Source organism: Sylvia atricapilla, chromosome Z, assembly GCF_009819655.1.
Source record: "Sylvia atricapilla isolate bSylAtr1 chromosome Z, bSylAtr1.pri, whole genome shotgun sequence".
NCBI classification, from domain to species: Eukaryota; Metazoa; Chordata; class Aves; order Passeriformes; family Sylviidae; genus Sylvia; species Sylvia atricapilla.
Genome location: NC_089174.1, coordinates 4,854,009 through 4,873,312, shown reverse-complemented (window position 1 = coordinate 4,873,312; position 19,304 = coordinate 4,854,009). Strand labels below are relative to the sequence as shown.

The following is a 19,304-nucleotide window of genomic DNA, read 5'->3' as shown; positions in this document are numbered from 1 at the left end:
TTTAGAGATTTAAAGCCATTTCAACTTGGTTCAATATGATTATTTCAAACTTTACCTCTGAAACGTTTTATTGAGCCTGCCCTTTCACATTTTTTCCACACAACTCCTTTTCTGATCTGCTGCACATCTATGCCCCAGTCTGTAAATTAAGCAGACACCATGATAACAATTTCTTATTTCTTTATGTTCACGTTCAGATTTTATTCAATTTGTTTTAACTCAATTTCACACCTCTGTCAAATCTGTTCTAGTTAGTGACTTCCCTGCCTCATATCTTTTGTCTTTCATAAAAGATATTTTGCTACTACCTGGGGAAGAAGAAGTTTCCCAAAGTTCCTCTCCAAGTCCCAGTTCTGCTCCTTTGCCATCTGGGTTCTGCTGCAACGCTGTCTTTTTTTTTTTTTTTTTTTTTTTTTTTTTTTTTTTTTTTTTTTTTTTTTTTTTTTTTTTTTTTTTATTATTATTATTATGTTCCTCAAAAGAAAGGAGAGCATAAGTCTCATTGTGAACATGTGTTACAAATTTTCAAATTACAAATTTGTTACAAATTACAAAGGTCATCTTGGACAAGTCCTTCCCACATAATTTTTTTTAAAAGGAATAAACACAATACAGTACTTCACTGGCTATAAAACCTGTGAAAAACGACCAATTTCAGGTGTGAATAGAAATGCTGTTTTTCCACCTAAAGGTGAATTTTACATCATAGATTCTCTCTCAATGCAGAGCTGGGTTCCCAGGTTTGATGACAGAGAGATTTGCATAAATATATTTGCATGTAGCACTGGAAGTTGCCAAAAGCTTGGAGTAAAACACACTCAGACCCAGAATTTTTTTTTTAATGCAATTATATGACACTTTCAAAGTTGGAGTTTACATTTACATCTATACACAACTGCTGGAAAGCAAAATATAAATTAAAATACTTGGGTAAATAATCCCAATGGAATCTACATGTCATAGCTTCCTATGCAGGGAATACAAAGTAATAAATATTGGTTTTCATGAGAAAAACCTCAGTTTCAAAAATCATTTAATTCCATTATGGAGTTTAAGGAGAGAAGGTAAAAATGTACTCATAAATTATTTACCTGATGAGAAATTTGCAAGTGTTTCCAAAACTGTGAAGAGAATAAAGGTATTCACAGAAAAAGTCAGTTTTGCTGATGAATTTCAAAAGGCTGGTGTGATTCATAACCTGGTGTTTCACACTTCACAAATTGTAATGTCAGCCAGGAAATGTCAGTGTTAATTATGGTTTATTTGAAGGGTCAATGATATAATTATATAGTTTAAAAAAAATAATTACTTTTAAAAATTACTGGTTTTGTTGTTGGGAATTGCCAAGTCTTCCAGCTAGGGAATCATTTTGATAGAACTTACAGGAACTTACCAAACTGGATAAAGAGTCAAATCAACTTAATAAAAGTGTATTTCCTTATTGAGATTTTAAATTTGGAGAGACTAGAAGATAGTACATACTTCAGAATTGCTTTCTTCCTTTTTTACCTGCCTTGAGAGACAGATTAGGAAGGAAAAAAAAAATATAAATAAAAACAAAGAGCAAAGAATAAGCCCCAAACCACCAGAACATAAAGACTTACAGTTATATAGAATTTTTTCCCAAATACCTTATTTTATGAAAAACTACAATGCCAGTCTGGAAATGGACATGCAGAGAAGTTGTGAATCATTATTCCCCATACTAGTCAAGATCAGAACAGGGATTGAAAGTGAATAGTTCCATTTACCTTCATTATCATTCTTAAATCATGAGACCATCTATAATGCAGCTCTGTATAAAAAAGATTCATTGGAGGGAGAAGCAAATAGATTTTAAGATTTAAAAGAATCGAGGTAATTTTCATTGCCACCAAAAATTCTACTACAACCACAATCCAATCCATGATTACTGAGCTGGATGCCATCCATCTACCAGTCTCTGGTTCTCCCTCTCAAACGGTGAAGGAAAAACAAATAAATAAATGAATCAAGCCCCCAGTCCCTCAGTAAATGTTAGGAAAGAATACAGAAAGAAGACATGCTGTTCTGTACCTCAACTCATTAGCAGCCAATGGAGCAGAGAATAACAGCAGTCCAGAAGGAAATTGTGGATGATGCAGCTGAGAAAGGGCAGCAAATGAAGACAGATAATGGGTGTAATGAGCCAACAGGGGAATTTTCAGGTTGTACCTCTGAATTCACACTCAGCTCCAGATGTTTCTTCCGATTTCCTCATCTAATGAAAAACATGGAGAGCATTTTTTTTTAACACTTGTTTTCTCACTCTTATTTCAGAGAGACAACAGCCTGGATTTATCTCTGCAACTGTTTGTCATAATAAATATTTACAATTATTCTGGACAACAATGAATTGAGATTTCTGGCACTTAAAGTAATATTTTCTTCAGAGAATGAATAAATGGATTGACCTTCTCTTCTATAGAAGCTAATAGGAAGCATGTGCAAGGAGAGTTTTTGGGCAACAGACCATACAAAATAACTTGAAAAACTTACATTGAAATGAATTATAGGCTGTAAGAAATAACTCAATGTAACCACTACCAACACCAATATTAGTGTCATAAGATGACATTCAGAATTATATTTCCATCCCAAATCTTTTTAAGGATTGAATGTACTCCAAATGTGCCTGCTTGGCCACAAAGAAAGGGACATGAAGAGTGCGAATAAGCATCAGGACAGCCAGACTCTCTGCATGTGCTAAACTTTTGTCTAGGCTTTAAACCAGATTAAGTCGAATTCTCCCTCTTTATTTAATCTTTCAGACCTTGATCACCAATTTCGAGCTCCAAAAAATGCAACAAATTAGTTCCCAAAAGTGTTCCTATGTCTAAACCTTTTTTATTTGTTTGTCATTGAAGTTCAGGCATTGGAACTTAGTTGAGAAAATTATTATCTATTCTTATCTATTAGATAAGTATTAGATGAGGCTCTAATGCTTCTACTGGCACTTTTCAGAAAATTCTTGTGTGGAGGTTAGAGCCACAGACAGGAGATCCCTCTTCTACCTAGACAAAACATCTCTATTTGGGATAGAAGTGAAAAAAACACAGGTGAGTCTGAACCCAGCTTACATTTTAGTAATTTCTACATCCTGTAGTTTGTCCCATTCAGATATTTTAAAGCAGTTAATGGTGCCACCTACTCTTTGAGTGTTCGCCATGGAACATTTAATTTAATGAATCAGAAAAATTACTCACAGAATAAATATTGTGTACATAGAAAAGCCTGAAGTTCACAGCCACTATAGAATGGAGATTACTACTATTTTACTAATAACAGGATGTTATTTTACATTATTTTCTCTGAGGAGTAATGAAGGTACAACCAAACACAAACACTTCCATCACTCAGTTAATCTCTGTGCATACCATCCACAGATTGAAAGGCACGTAGGGAGAAAACAGACCTACAGTTCAACAAGTATTTCAAGAGAACAGAAGTGGTTAAATTGTAGAGCTGCAGGATGGTTTGGGTGGGAAGGGATCATAAAGCTCATTTCATTCCAACACCCTCTGCCAACACCTTCCACCAGACCAGGTTCTCCAAGCCCTGTCCAACCTGGCCTGGAACCCCTCCAGGGATCAATATATAAATGTACATCAAAATAAGTGAGATTTTTCACGTGTTAAACCAATCATCAGGACGAAGCTTCTGTAAGGTTTTATTTTAATCCTTGCCATATTTCTCTCTCTTCCTCTGACTAAAATATTAAATATCAGCTTCTCCTTCATCCTACATATTATTTAGTGAGAAACAGCAATTACTCTTTCTGTAACAGTACAAGAACTGGCAAAATACTCCTGGTACCAGCCAACATTTCAAGTGGAATTTTTCTGTGTTTGAGGCAGACATGTTATATGTGACACACTACAGCTGGCAAGTGATGGGATTTTCAGATTTAAAAACTGTCCGTCTGTTCACCGCTTTAAGTATAACTCTCAGACAAAATTAATTATATGCCTTTTCCTCTTTATGTTGTAACTTTTCTCTCCCATTCCTAGGTAGTAGCCTCAAGACCATTCTCAGTGTAAAAATCCCAAATTGTGTGTTCAATTGCAAGTGCAACATAAACCTTAAAGGCAGCCATACAATTATTGCCATAAGCTCATCTTTATGTCAGCTTAGCATTTGCCAGGGAACAACTTAAGAGTTATTTTTAGGCATTTAAACAGGGACACATCTGGCATGGGGTGTTCATTAATGAAGTGTGTTAAAACTGGTAAGACATTGCTGATATCAACAGAGGAAAACGTTGGGAAATCTGGAACATTTGGCCTGGTGTTTTTATGTGCTGCTTTGAGTGTTAAGTGTTAATAACAATGAATCAAAACCTGGCAGAATGTTCTTTTTTTGTAGTGCCAGCCATAACGTAACAAACTTTTTAAGGTGTCAATACAAATTTCTGCCTTCAAATTAAGTAAATTCAAGCATTTACATGTAATTCTGGAATGGTAACTCATGCGTGAACTTTGTTCGGTGTCATGTACTGTTACAGAGATGGTCTGGAAATAATTAATTGCTAGGCAATCCATTTTTAAACCTGTTGGCTAATTATACCAATCCTGATGTGTTTCTTACAACAATAATTCTCTGAAATATTATTGCAGATGAAATACTGCTTTAAGAAGCATCCCTTGTTTTAAACTGGCTGTAGAAAATTCATGTACATAGCACTTTGGCTCACTCTAACTTGGAAAAATCTTGTTTGCAATATACTTCCAGAGAAAGCCTTTGAAGACACATAATCCAGCAGAATGTGCCCCAGACTGTGCTTTATATGCAAATTTGTCTTCCTCTTTTGCCCTTTATTTCTTACCGTGGTAAAATCAAGTGTTTTATGGATGAGAACTCACACAGAAAAAAATAAAATCAAAAGTAGTTCAATAAATATGCAACAATTCAGTGGCACGAAAGATACAGGACGTAGAGAAGGTAAGAGAATGCTGAACAACTAGATATTAGGTAAATAAAAGAGATTTTTTTGTTTGAAACTATGCTTCTAATTTACGCCTTAATATTTTCTCTTTGGTATTTCCCATCTATCCTGAATGGCTGAAGTAGGTGACCACAAAGAGCATTCTTCTCTCTCTTTTTATAATTTTTCAGACCAGAATGAGAGTTTTTTCCACATCTTTCCATGATTTGCAGAGAGAAAACGTTGCATCAGAAGCTTAAGGCTTATTGGGGCAGGGTGATGATGAAACATGAAACAGTCTAATAATTAAAACTTTATTTCTTGATCTGGTGGGACCAACCCTTCCATTTTCCCACAATTTTCTTTCATGAACAGCCCCATGTGAAGTCCTCTGACAGAAAGTGGATGAAATATAACACTGAGTGTGCCCCAGAACTTACAAGTTTCTAAAATTATTTAAATGTCTGGACACTCAGCACCACCCCAGAAAACAGAAGTTAAAGGGTCACATTCTAGAATTCTAGAGAAAATTGGGAAGGCAATCCCCTAGCTCAGTCCTGGCAGGCGGAAGAGTTACAGGTTGCAGGACTTTCCATCTCTGGAGACATTTAAAAGCAAGTTAGATGCTCCTTTTATTACTTTACAGTTTGGACCACAGCAGGGAGATACCTATAAACCCACAAGACTTATTTCAGGAATGCCAGAGATAAAGAGTAAGGGAAGCCCTAATTTGGCTGTGCTTGAAGTGAAGTTCACTGCCTACAGGAGACTGACTCCCCACTCATTTCACCTTAGATATATCCACTAACCTCATCCACAGATCATGTCTTTAATTCTGCAAAGATTCATCATTTTGTTTCAAAGCTAAAATTATAGCAAGCATCTGCATGCTATGAGAAGGAAAAGTAAGTACTGAATAAATGTTAGGAGGAAGAAGGTCTGAGACACCAGAACAGCAGATGTGCTCTTTTTAATTTGCTGAGGTCCACCAGAGGATGTTCCTTGAAATTCCTTAGTAGCAGAAGGAAGTTATTTCAGGTCTCTGGAGGAAATTGCTTAATTCATTTTCATGACATTTAGTGTCATACTCCTGCTGAGAAATACACATTTCGTTGGAAGGAAATAATTCATTAAAGAAAAGCGTATAATGTAATTCTCAACTTCTGGAGTTTTGTGCAGAGACAAATCCAAATCCTGGTACTTTTCAGGCAAAGTACATATAGATCTGTGTTTTGGCTAACAGCAACAGAGACATTGGCTGTGTCTGGTGCTTTTGCACCCAGTCTTGGAGTTTTCCAACTGGAATTGATACTGACTTGTGCTTGGCTGTAGTGTGGACAACATGCTCTCAAGAGAGAAAAGAGAAACTAGGCTTCATGCCAGTAGCAGGAGAGGATCATATCCAGGGAAAGGCTTCCCTACAAAACAAAATACAGAGACTCCATCAGTAAAACCACTAGGATCAGTTTAGTCATGTGATCAGCACTGGTCCAGGCACAGAATCCAGGGCAGGATGACAAAATATGACAAAAAGCGACATATCTCAGCACTAACAATTGCAGGGCCAAGACACTTGAGATAAAATTTTGCAGCATATTCCAGAATAGAGTTTAAAACTGCCTTTCTGAAAGAGTCTGGATTCCATTGCATCAGCAAAACAGCAGAAAGGCTAACCACAATATGATGTTCAAAGAAAAATGTATATTCTTTTTCTTAGCAAAAAAGAAGAGTCTCTTCCAGGGTAAAGCCACCTGTAGGTAGTTATTACCTGATACCTACTTTTGAAACTGCTGTGGACTCTTGAGCACCTGGTCTTTTTTGAAGACTCCACCACCCTCTTTGAGCTCCCAAACAGGGAGGCAGCACTTTCCCAGGAATTAGTCAGACACTCAAAAGCCTTGGACATCAGAGAAAACCTAAATGGAAGTTCTGCTGCAGGGCAGTCAGTACCACTGTGAGAGCTTGTTAGGACAGCCTGCTACAAAGGGCATGTGCCCTGATGATAAATAAACTTGTCTGGTGGTTATCTGACACTGGCAGCAGAGGTTCAGCCCTGCTCTTGAGTCCTGCCCCTGTGCTGGGACTGACAATTGACTGACTCTGCAGTTAATTGCTAAAAGATGGCAAACTGCAAGGAGCTGTTTGTTGTTTGTGTCCCGAAGGGCTGCGGATCCCACGGCTTTATCACAATTCCTCCTGCAGCCTGCAAAATAGGCCTCCAGTGCCTTCCACAGGCAGCTGATGCTGTAAAGATCCAAGGAGCTCCATTCAGACAGTGAAACAAAGACACTTGGCTCCTCCAGACTCCCTGTGTCTTTTCTGAGGGTGTGCAAAAGCCAGAAGGACAAAATTAGGTTTCAGGAAAGTAAGATTTAGAAACTCCCCGTAGCAGATCAAGTAATCTGAGACTGTTGTGAGTTCATATGTTACTAATAGAGTTGTTTATATTTCTTCCCTACGTTTTGAAAACAGTACAGTAAAAAAAAAAAAATTAAAAAAGTAAAAGACAGAGCTTTCCCACTACATAGTAAGATTTTTAGCTGTTCACTTTCTGCTCATGGAGACAAAGCCAATCTTGTAAACAACTGGGCTATAATTCAAAGCCAGAAATCAAAACTCATTTTGTTGGACTTCTTTTCCTCAAAATTTTGAAAGAATGCTTGTCTCTGTGTGATTCAGAGATGAGCATTTCTCAGAAGTGTTTTTTTCCCCCTAGGAAAGGGGTTTGCTTTTTCAAAGAGGCTGAGACCATTAGCAGTGTCTTTAGCAACCTTGTGTTATGTTTCACAAGCTTCCCCACACTCTGGCTGGAATTCCTTTTGTGTGGATAATCTTATGAAAACAATGATGGTAACAGTGTATATATAATTCAAACAATTAAGCCACTGCAATGAGGGAAGAATAATGTCTCTCTCTCTGTGTTAAATCATATTTGCAGTTTGGGTACTGTCCTGCATTATACATCTGAATGGTGCAGTGTTTTGTCTGCCATAAATAGCAGCTTTTACTTTCTTTGCAATTCCACTATGTCAGCCCTGCACTAGGATAAACAACACACCATAAAAGAGCAGAAGGCACAGTTAAGATAGAATCATTATGCAAATAGGTTATGGCATGCTTTATATGAGAACAGCTTCCCTAAAGAGACCTAATGGGATGACTGACCTATAAAGCATTTAATTTGTTGTTAGCATTTCATTTAATTGTCTTTCAGTTCCTCTAGGAATAAAACTTTTAATTGTAAAAACTTCCAAATGACATAATGGTTGATTTCTCTTTCTGTAACTAACAAGTTCCTCTCATAGTAAAAATAGCTAGCTGTGATTTCCAACTGTAATTTTTAAATTCTGGTATAATTCTGGTGCAAAAGTTTGGATGTTAGACTTCAGCTGACAAAACTCTATTAGAAGAATGTTATTCCAGAAATGTTAATGAGAGGCATCTTGAAGAAAGACTATACATCTTGATATACAGGTATACAACAGATGATCAATTTTTCTCACTTTTGACCTTTGAGTGGTAGGCTCAGGATCCATAGTCCTAATTGATTGATTATTGTATGAAGGTTACCTACTATGGGGGGTAAATAGACTATGTCAATAAATCTTCATTTTCTTTGGTCAACTACTGAAGGAGATTTAAAATCCTCACCCCCCAAACAAAATCCAATGGCATGTAGCGTTAATTATCAAGAGTAAGGAAAGGGACTGTATAAATACTTTATTCTGAAATGTATTGCTTTTTTCAATGAAAGCCTTCAGGTGGGTGTACAAAGATCAATTGGGGTTTTTTCAGAGAGAAGAAAATGTTATATCTCCAAAGGCAGGCATGGAGGCACCTTGTAGGATATGAGAGGTCATTCCTGTTGGGAATTTGGTTTTAGTTTGGGACTTTTTTGAGTGACAAATCTGACAAGAAATATGCCCTGTCAGGCAAGGCTGTTCACAGCAGCTTGGGTTACATCAGCAAGGGAAGAGCCATAAAGATCAGGGAATGGGACCATTCTAACCCACTGGACACTTCTGAGGCCACACCTGGAATAGTTTGTCCAGCTCTGATCCCCCAGTTTCAAAGAGACAATAAAGCAAGGAAAAGGTGCAGCAGAGAGACACCAAGATAATCAGACTTTAGGAGGATGGAGGATGGAGGAATTTTTGTTCATCCAAGAACAGAGAAGGCCCAGAGAAAAAACAATCCTAAACTTCCAGTTCTTAAGAGATAACTACAGAAGTAATGGAGGACAAGAGGGAATGAGGGGGGGAAAGATTGGTCTGGATTAAGAAACCAGTTCATTGCAAGTAACAACAGCAATCCTGGAATAAGTTACAGAGAAGTGATGGAGCCTTCCCTGCTGGAAATATTCCTGCCTCAGCCTGACAGGGATAACCTTTCAACAGAAGGTTGGACCAGATGGGCTCCAGAGATGCCTCCCAACCTAGATTTTCCTCTCATTCTAAAAATGTCTGGTGTTCTGCTGTGACATTTCTTCCTACCCAGCCTTTTTTTTAAAGCACAAATTCTCATCTGAAATTTATACTTCATTTCTCAACCCTGCATCGTGTTGGTAATTTGATTATTAAAATAAACCACCTTTCAACAAATTGAACTGCTGAAAACTCTTCAGCCATCAGTAAAACATTTTATAAGCTAATTCTACTGATTAAGATATGACAAAGACAAGAACTTCTTATGAGGTATGGATTTTGATGGATATATTTTAGATGAATGGATGTATTTCATTTATTGCTCCAGAGAATATTAAATTCAAACAGAAACATAAAGAGAAACATATTTTAAAAGGTCAGAGCAAAAGATTCCAATTCTAACCTCAAGTGAGGAAAAAATCCCAATGATATTTTTGTGAAGGCTTTTCCTAATTCTAAAATAATGATATAAAATTGGATAGAAATAGACATAATCTTTTAAAAAATTAAAAAAAAAAAAAGGTGCTTTTAGTATTCTGTTGGCATTCTTTTCCAGGAAGCTGTGAAACTCATGCATTTTCATTTAGATGTTTTCATCTTAACCTTTCCTCATGTCATTGCACCCTTAAGCAAAAGTGTCTAATGTATATTATTTTAGCCATTAATTTCCCATTTCTAGTGTTACTATACCTCAAAATGACTCACTCTGGCTAATTCTTAAGTATTTTGTGTAGCATAATACCATGCTCAACCAGCCATTCAATCAAAGAAAAAATGAAAACAATCAAACTCCAGAAACATCACAAATTTATCAGCCCACTCTTTTCCAATTATATGAAAAAATTTGGAACAAGCCCAAAGAAAACAAAACCAAACAGCACCTTTTTTAAATCTACAAACATTACCCACATTTTGGAATTAATACACATTTCTGAAAGCAAAGCTAAAACACACACATTGCTTTTTACAATCTAATTTAAAAGACTAACTAAAGGAATAGAAACTAACTTATATGAAAGGGAAGAGATACTGAACTGAGGATGCTGAGAATTAAATATAAGGTTCCCAGCAGTGGGTGAAAAGAAGAGTAAAATTTCTTGGAGATGCTAACAAAAACACTAACAGGCCTCAAAATATACCAGATGCAAGTGCAAATTCTTATAACACTTCTGGACTTCAAGTGCCAAGGACAGTGACAGTTGTAGTTATTTTGTTAGAAACTAAAATAGAGAGCAGAGTTAAAGAAGGCAAGAGGGTAGGATTTGTGATGGCTGAGGTGTGAAAAAATAGAAATGCATAATTTATTTTTTTTTATATACCACTTTCAGAATTTAACAATGGAGATAATTTTATCTAAAATTGTTGTTTCTCTACAGTTTGACAAGAAATGGTGTTTATGGGTGTTTAATTAAAAACCTCTCAAATTGCACTTGTGGCCCTGTGAGCAGAGAGGTTTTTATTGCGGTGAAAGGTAACAATTGCTGATGTGATGTCAATCATCACATTAAAACAATATATTTCTATTTCTTACATCCACAGAAAGGGAAATGATTGGCTGGTTAAGCAAACAGTGGAGAATTAGAAGAGATGTTCACAAAAACCAGTTGTATCCAGTTGGAATGTACTGAATCAAAGCAATGCACACACAGATTTATCATTAGCAAAGAAAACTTCCTCCTGGACTTGTTTTTATTATAAAATCTTATGCAATTCACAGTGGGATGAGTGGAAAATCACATTTGTTTAACTTCTCTAATTCAGAAGTTTTTCTTCAGAAAAAACCCCACTTTCAGCTCTGCACAGATTAATGCTCCTATACTGATTTATATTCCAGTCCCTTAGTGAAGCATCTGTTACGTTTCTCCACATCATATGTGTGTTAGGCAGAGAGCCTCGGGGCTTTTAACTATAACAAATCCAAAGTTGATTTTCCAAGCCTCTTGCTACTAAGGCAGTTTTCCATTTCACAACAGCTCCCTCTTAGATTTATGTCCTTTAAAATGTATTTGCCCTCTACTAATCAAGGATGTTTGGAAATCTTCTCTGATTGCTTTCCCCATGATCATCATCTCCACCGTCCCCTCAGATAACCCTATTTAGTTCAGCTCAGACATTCATAATGCTGCAGGAAAAAAAATATGGCCCAGTTTTGCCACAAGTCTGCACACTCCTGATTCTATTTTCACAGCTTTAAAACAAGTTATTTTTTATTTTTTTTTTTTTTTTTTAGTTAGTATCACTTCAGTTCAAGCAAAGGGAAGGACAGAGAAATTGAGACCTCAGCCTCTTTCCAGGTCACTGCTTGAATTATTTCCATAGCTGGATATTTTAGTCTGTGCACTATTTGTCAGAAGTTAACCAGAATGAATATTTTATAGCACAAAGGGGCTTTGCACTGTATGTGACAGCAAAGAGTGTCAAAACTACATGGCATTTGTTTTTGTATGTGAGGAAACAGATCTCTTGTGTAGGAACTGTAAAAGCTCCTTCACCAAGTCACCTCTCATAGGAGCTGATGTAGGACAGGGTAATGAACTTATGAGGAGCTTCAGGATGTATAAAATCAGTCCCCAGCTACAAATGTGAGGCATTGTTCTTCGGGATTTGCACTCCAAGATCAGCACACAATTTTCCTGTGAAAAGAACAAAATAATGCACTAATTGATAAATCTCACCCACTGTTCCTAACCTGGAACCAGAATAGATTACTCAATATTAGGGTAAACAGCATGCAAAAAGCCCCAAAATTTATATCCTGTTTGATTTTTCAATACATTTTAGGGTTTTTTACTTATTTTCTTGTTTTCTTATCATCTTACAAATATTCAGTCATGGATAACTGTTTCATAAATACAGATGGGAACTAACCCTGCAAAGTAACAGTGAACTAACTAATATATACAGTGAAATAACACCACAATCAAAATGCAGGCAGGTCATGCTTCAACACACAATATTTGGTTTAGAATTTCACCTCTTGAAAGTTTGTGTATAAACTGCAATCAAGCATCATTCCTTCCACTGGATCTTTTTTTACGTCTTCCTCTGTGTAGTGCTCTCTCATAAACCACTTGGAAATGTGCCAGACAACCACAGAAATGTGTTTTCTGTGTAAGTACAGCTGCAGCCTTTCAGTCATGATCTAGAAACTTATTGAAAAATAAAAATTTACAAAGGGAAAGGATTGCAGCATCGGTTCTGCAGGTCTTTTGTTTTAAAATTTACAGGCTCCAGCAGATATTTAGGCTGCAGCCTTTCAGAAATGTGTGGTTTGTCTCTCATGAGTTCTTTCATGAATTATTCTGTGATCAAGCAAGGACTTCTTGAGACACGAATATGAGAAGAGCTATCACAATCACAGAAATCTGCAAATCTGCAAAACACTTATTAAGAAGTGCTGTCATTATTACAATCAATTATTCCTTCTTTTACTTTTTTTTCCCTATTACTTCTGATTATTCCATTTTAAAAGTAAGGGACAGACACTCTCAACAGGCTGAGTATTCCATTTGCAGGAGGATGCAGACACTTTGTGAAAAGATGTCTGAGTTATTTAAATCATGCAGGGGATGGATGGATGGATGGATGGATGGATGGATGGATGGATGGATGGATGGATGGATGGAGACTGCATTACTGGCAAAAAAAAAGTTTAGATTTATATGGTCAGGATATCAGGTTAACAAGAAAGTCAAATGACTTGGCAGAAATTTACATTTGATTTTGCTGGCATGGTATTGCATAAAACGGAGACGAAAAGTCAGTTTTTAGAATGAGTGTTAGAATCTGCTTATTATGGGTTAAAGTCTCAGGTTAAATTTCTATGATTCTACAGAAAATTCATATGATTCTGAGCTGTGGCCAGTGTGCATAACACTATTAAAGGCCCATAAAATGAATCACAAATTTACTTTCTTCATTAAAAGAATATAAAATGAAAAGTTAACTTTCAGTCTTTTTCTTATTAACTCAATGTATGGAAGAATAATCAAAAAGAATACAAGAACAAGAACTTCCTTGCCACATTTTGCTGGCAAGAAAGAAAAATAATAGTAAAAGGGAAAATGCTAAGATACAAATACTGTTTTAATAGTCTGAAGATGAAAGATTTAATATATTTCCCTGTTTCTCCAAGTGTGTTTTAGCACTTAGAGGAGAGTAAAATTTTTTATAACTCAGGTGGAAACTTCATACCCTAAGAATGCAGTTAATGATATAAATTAATAATCTGAAATATAAACTGAAAATTTTGAAACCTGATCACGTTTGAGCTGCAAAGGAATTTGCAAGACTAAATTTGGAAAAATATACCTTTTTCAGGTATGAAGCAATAAAGTTCTGTATTCTAAACACCAATTCAGAATAAAGCTCTTTTAAATTGTGGCCCCTGAAGTGTCCTCTGCAGAAGGTGAGCTGTGACAATCCTTATGTGGTTTAACCAGTCACCAAACAGCTGCAGTGACCTGTGAGGCACAAGAGGATGGACAGAGCAAAAATGGTGCTGTGTCCACCTACAGAAATTGGATCTTATTCTTAATAACACAGGATTTAATATGGCAAAGCTACTCAGAAAAGCAGTCAATGGCTTCAAAGAAAACAAGGAAGGACATCTGAAGTTAAAGAAAACTTTTAAATGTGACCTCCAGTTCTCTTCTATGTGCTTGGATGTGCCCATCACTTATATGCCACTGCCTAAAAATGTAAAAGCTATATTGGGATGAGGCTAGAAGGGTGAAATATTAGCTGAGAAAATGACAATGTTCTTTGTTGGTGATTTATTCTAGCTTCAGTTAATGTGTTTTCTTAAGCTTTTGGATAGTGTCATCTTCATTCTCAATTGTTAAGTTTCAGACATGCAGCTATATTATTAAAAATTCCTTTTGATAGAATTAGACTATCATTACCAGGTAATGAGGAGAACATTACTGACTTTGTGAGGAATTATGTCTTCCAGGATTTTCATCTAAATTAAACTTTGGTCTGACTTAAAAGAATAAATTGTCTCTGAAGTCTACCGTTTCCTTGGTGATATTTTTTATTCTTGTGTCATAATGCAAGCAGAAGAAACATTTGAAACTTTGGTTAGATTACTTTCCGATACTGCAAAAATGGGAAGATCACACAAAAATTGAATGATGCCAAATGAATGGAGTAGAGACTATGCAATTATGGTTAAAGTAGGATTAAATAAGTAAAGGTTAAGTGCAAGCATGACATGATAGAGCGGGGGAAAAAGAAAAGGAAAAATTTCCCTCTGCTTCTTTTCATAACTCATACATGTGGTTCCTCCAAGTCATGGATAATTTATAAAGATCATATAGCAGCTATGAAAGTGCACAGAGAACTAAATGACTGTTCTTCAAATGACAGACACTGCTAATAAACACACATGGAAGAAAGGCAGAAATGTCTTTGTCATACTTTATACAATATTTTTAAATCCATCTATATATAGACACATGGGTAGAAGGGTAAATGGAAATATCACAGAATAAGTTTGGGAGTCCAGCAGAGATATGTACTAATTCCTACCTTTTTTTTTTTTTTTTTTTTTTTTTTTTTTTTTTTTTTTTTTTTAATTCAAGTACTTTGAACTTCTATCGTTATCTGGAATTTGTAATAAATAAATCAACTACAGTCCTACAGTCGCTACCTTGAAGAAAATCCATACACCAAAAGAATTAATGAAGAGAATAAATTATTCCATGGTAAGAAATCCAATCCAAAAAACTTCTTCATATACTCAGCACCTGTTCAAAGGGGATAGAAATTGTATGAAAATCTAATAATTTTTCACAGACAAGAATGAAGCCAGGAAGTGCCCAGAATTCATTTTATCACATTTAAAAAAAAAAAAAATCTGCTGTGCATAGAGAGCTTTCAAAACAGGTTAATCTGAAAAAAAACACATCAATATCTTTAAAGAAAGACCTCATTTCAATATTTATACTGACTAATATGAATGGCATCATCATTTCCTGGAGGAGAACTTCGTTGGGTTTACCTTAGAGGATGCTCACCACGTGTGAGAATTCTCATCACACCCTTTGCATCCTGAGAGGATTCCAGAAGCAGCTCTGTTGAAAGCACGGATTTTCCTGCTACTTTTCCAGCACAGTTTGTCAGCTTGGTGTCCCTCATTTGTACCTGATCAGATCCAGGCAACTCTTTCAGGATCTGTGTGCAGAACCCCTCTTCCCTGGGCAGATGATTCTCCATCACGTCGACGTTTTTTTATGATGATGTGCTACAATTTCAGTCAGAAAAGGTCAGAGCTGGCATGGAAAGAGCAGAGATTTGTTATTCAGAGGGAGATGGCATTGCAGGCCATAAAGCATTCAGAACTACCACTAAGACAAAACCTACAGTTGGAATAACAGCAATGTCACAGCCCTGGGGTGTTTAACTCCTGCCCCAGGAGGAAGTGAGAATAATCCCATTTTCAAAAACTACAGTTCTATGTCTTTTTATTCTCTCTTAATTAAAGCAATAAATAATAATTTGATTAATAATGGTTAAAGCCACTGTCCAACCTTGATTTTTTTTCCCCTATAGACCAATATTCTTTCAAATACTAATGAAATATTAATTAAAGTCTTTTTTTCTATTAGACCAGGACAAAAAGACTAAAAATTAGCCAAACATATGCAATTATTATTCTGCAAACATGAGCAAGGACATCCTACATTTTAAATGTTATGAGTTAAGAAATCTGAGAAGACAGATAATCCTCAATAAATCAGCCTTTTGCAAACAAAGAGCTCAATCAATATTCAAAGAAAAATATTCACCTGGCTGAAAACACTTGCATCATATTTAGAGGCCTTGGGCTATCAGATTGTGTGAGGACACACGCCAATTTTCTAGATGAAACATTAATTTCTCTCGGAAGAATCTTTATTTCATGAGTTGAAATGACAAAAATAAACCCCATTTAGTTGTTGGGATCTCTGTCTGATTTGTCCACAGTTGAATATTTACCTGGGCTTTGCATCCATCACAGCAGGGAAAAGTTTCTACTTGGGAAGGGTTCCTAATAGGAAATGGTTAAAAAGAGTGCTGCTAAAATGAATGGAAGTTCTTGGCTGTCTTTACCTCATCATGCCAAAGCACTTCCCCAAATACCAGTGACTGTTTAATATTTTTCTGCTTATTTTGCCCCTGCAGTGAATGCTTCCGTGAAATGGGAGTGATTTTGCTGAATAATTTTCTGCATACTAAGCATTGGTTTCCCACTTAAAAAATGTACCTTAATAACATCTTTTATTCTTGTGTATAAACTACATTAAAAATTTTCTGCCATAGCAAAAAAAATATTTCTTCAAATTTCTTGAAAGCCTTCAATTAGTGGAATATATTCTCTTTTCATAGAACACATTAAAAACCATTATCTTTTCATTTTTATCAGCATCATTAGCACATTTCTTATATTCAGTGTCCATCTTCAGTAACAGAATTATCATAATGGTTCAGCAGAAATATCTTTTTAAAAAGAAGCCAATCCTAATTAAGAAAATCAAGCATGAAAAATACTTAAATTTCCTCCAAATTCCATTTGGGGGGCAAAATGCCAGAGTTATTTTATTTATTCTTGAAATGTAGGAAAAGAAACAAGCAAGGAAGGATTTCTCTGCAGTTATCTGGTGCCTGGAGAATTTGGGACCACTGAAGATGCCAAGATAAGATCTTAGGCTTTAAAAGGCTCCTGTGGAGCACAAAGCAATAAATACACCTCAGGTAAACCAAGTCTCTACAGAGTCAACACATCTTTACAAAATTTCAGGATCAGAAACTAATTTACTCATCATTTCAGCTGTGAATAAACGAGTAACAGATTCCTCCTGTAATTCAGACATTTACATTTTCTTAAATTATAAATAAAATTTTGCAGCAGGTTTGGACTCTATAGTAATAATTGCAATTCAGATAATAATTGCTGCCTGGATATGTTAATAAACATTGTTAAGTCAGGCCAGAAAGAGCATCTGTGCATTGGGCAGGAATGGTTCTACCATTCTACTCCATCTGAACTGCAGCATCAGTGCCTTTCACCTTGCTGGAAAAATTTCTTGGATTTAGCCCTGTTATGGTTTCTCCAACTAATCACTGGGTTTTTTTATTTTTTTTCCCCTGTCTTTAAATAGAAGGTTCTTTTGGAAGGAATCAGGGCTCTTGGTGGTCTCTGAGCTTGAGGTGAAGCAGCCAAGCCCAGGATGCTGTGGAGCAGGAAGGGGTTTGCCAGCAGCAGCTGCAATATTTGGGAACTTGGGAGCAGCAGAAATAAAAGCCACGGATGTCATAAATCTGAGTGCTTTAAATAATGTGCGACCTAATGCGCTGCTTTAAAATATTAAAATTTCAAATTATCAACGATTCCTCTTGTACCTGATCTAGGAGGATGTTTCAAGTTTCCATTAGGGCTGCAATGACAGCTGCTCCCCATTGCTGATCCTGACAACTCCACTGCACTGGCTGTAAATCTGGAGAAAATGCACCCCTAAAAACCAGCTGGTTACATAAGGGAGCATCCACAAAACTGTTGAAAGATACTAAAATAGATGCTAAAAGCTTAGTTTTATTATTAGGATACATATGCCAATATATATATTACTCATTACATGTTGTAAAGACAAGGTAAGTACGATATGAATTCACATCCCAGGTTACAATGCTGTATTTATGGTTAGCCTGCCTTATTTCTAACATGGCAACTTCAAAATCCATCAAGTTTTACACTTATGGAGATACCAGAGAAAAATTTCAGGAATGAGACCCTCTGAAAGAAAGACTTGTTAAAATGTTCGTAATCAAATTTAAAACCTCTTTATAAATGATGGAGTGGTGAAAAAAACCCAAACCAACAAAAAATTCATCTTATTGTTATTACAAATATATGAAGCACATCACAAATCTCTCCAACAGCTGTTATTTTACTGTAAAAATAATCTGTAAAATTATCTGAATTTATTTTATTTGTTCTGACTACCCAGGAGTTTCTTTTTATGGAAATTACATCTCTACATTTATGGGAGGCAGAAAGACAAACTTAATGCTGTTCTGAGGCCAAAAAAGCACAGATCACTTAAACTTGCCACTAACATTCCTTGGATAACCTCATTATTCCCGCTGAAATTAGGTTCTAAACATAGCAATTTGGGTGCTGAATTTAGATAATCATATTAAGGAAAAAAATCTGCTTCATCAAAGTAATTTCTTTCATTGTACTTTTTAGTGGGTGATTTCCCCATACCAAAATGTCCTTTGTGTAGCATAATTTGGCCTGATTTGGTGGGAGGCTATTGCACCTTCACCATTCTAGGAAAGATCCCTCTGAAAATTAGCTCCCTCTTACCTTTTTGCTGTCTGCTGTTCTCTAGATCATTTGGGTTTTAAGCAAATGTTGAAGAGCTGCTTCCATTTTCTGTAAATTGCTGCCTCCTTGTTTGTGGCACTCTTCAAACAGATTTTGAAGCCTTGACTCCAGATTCCAAAGCTCCTTCACACTTAGTCCCCTGGCACTTCAATCACATAGACTCCACTAATTAGTTTCCTTAATTTCTCAGCCTGCTCTTTTGGAATCAGAAACCTTGAGCCACCAACCTGGTTTTGTTTATTCTTCAGTTTAACTGGAAAAAAGCCTATTTACTCCAAGCTTATACTTTGACCAGCTGATATTTCACCCTCCTGTTGGTTCTGGGGCTGCCCAGTGAGGGAATGTGATGCATCCAGAATTCCCAAAGTTTATGTCATTCCTGGCAGCCCTTGCTCCAGCCGGGATGTGCAGATGCCAACGTCTGCTGTAATGTGGCAGAGTTCCTCTCTCCACAGCATTTACAATCTATTTAAATCTGTCCATAAAAAAGTGGAGCAGAACAAAATACTGGCTTAGAGAATGCTCTTCCACAATCTTTCCCCAACACTGGTTTTCTGATTCTCAC

At 36.2% G+C, this 19,304-nt stretch overlaps 1 long non-coding RNA gene across 1 annotated transcript in view; it reads left to right on the top strand.

Annotated features, from left to right (window-relative positions):
* Nucleotides 1–392: 392 nt before the first annotated feature.
* The window catches only part of LOC136374600 (uncharacterized), a 518,432-nt gene continuing 499,520 nt past the window's right edge, over nucleotides 393–19,304 (top strand). Inside the window, exon 1 of the long non-coding RNA XR_010745929.1 lies at nucleotides 393–470. This is a non-coding gene — a long non-coding RNA (uncharacterized lncRNA). The remainder of the gene's footprint in view (nucleotides 471–19,304) is intronic.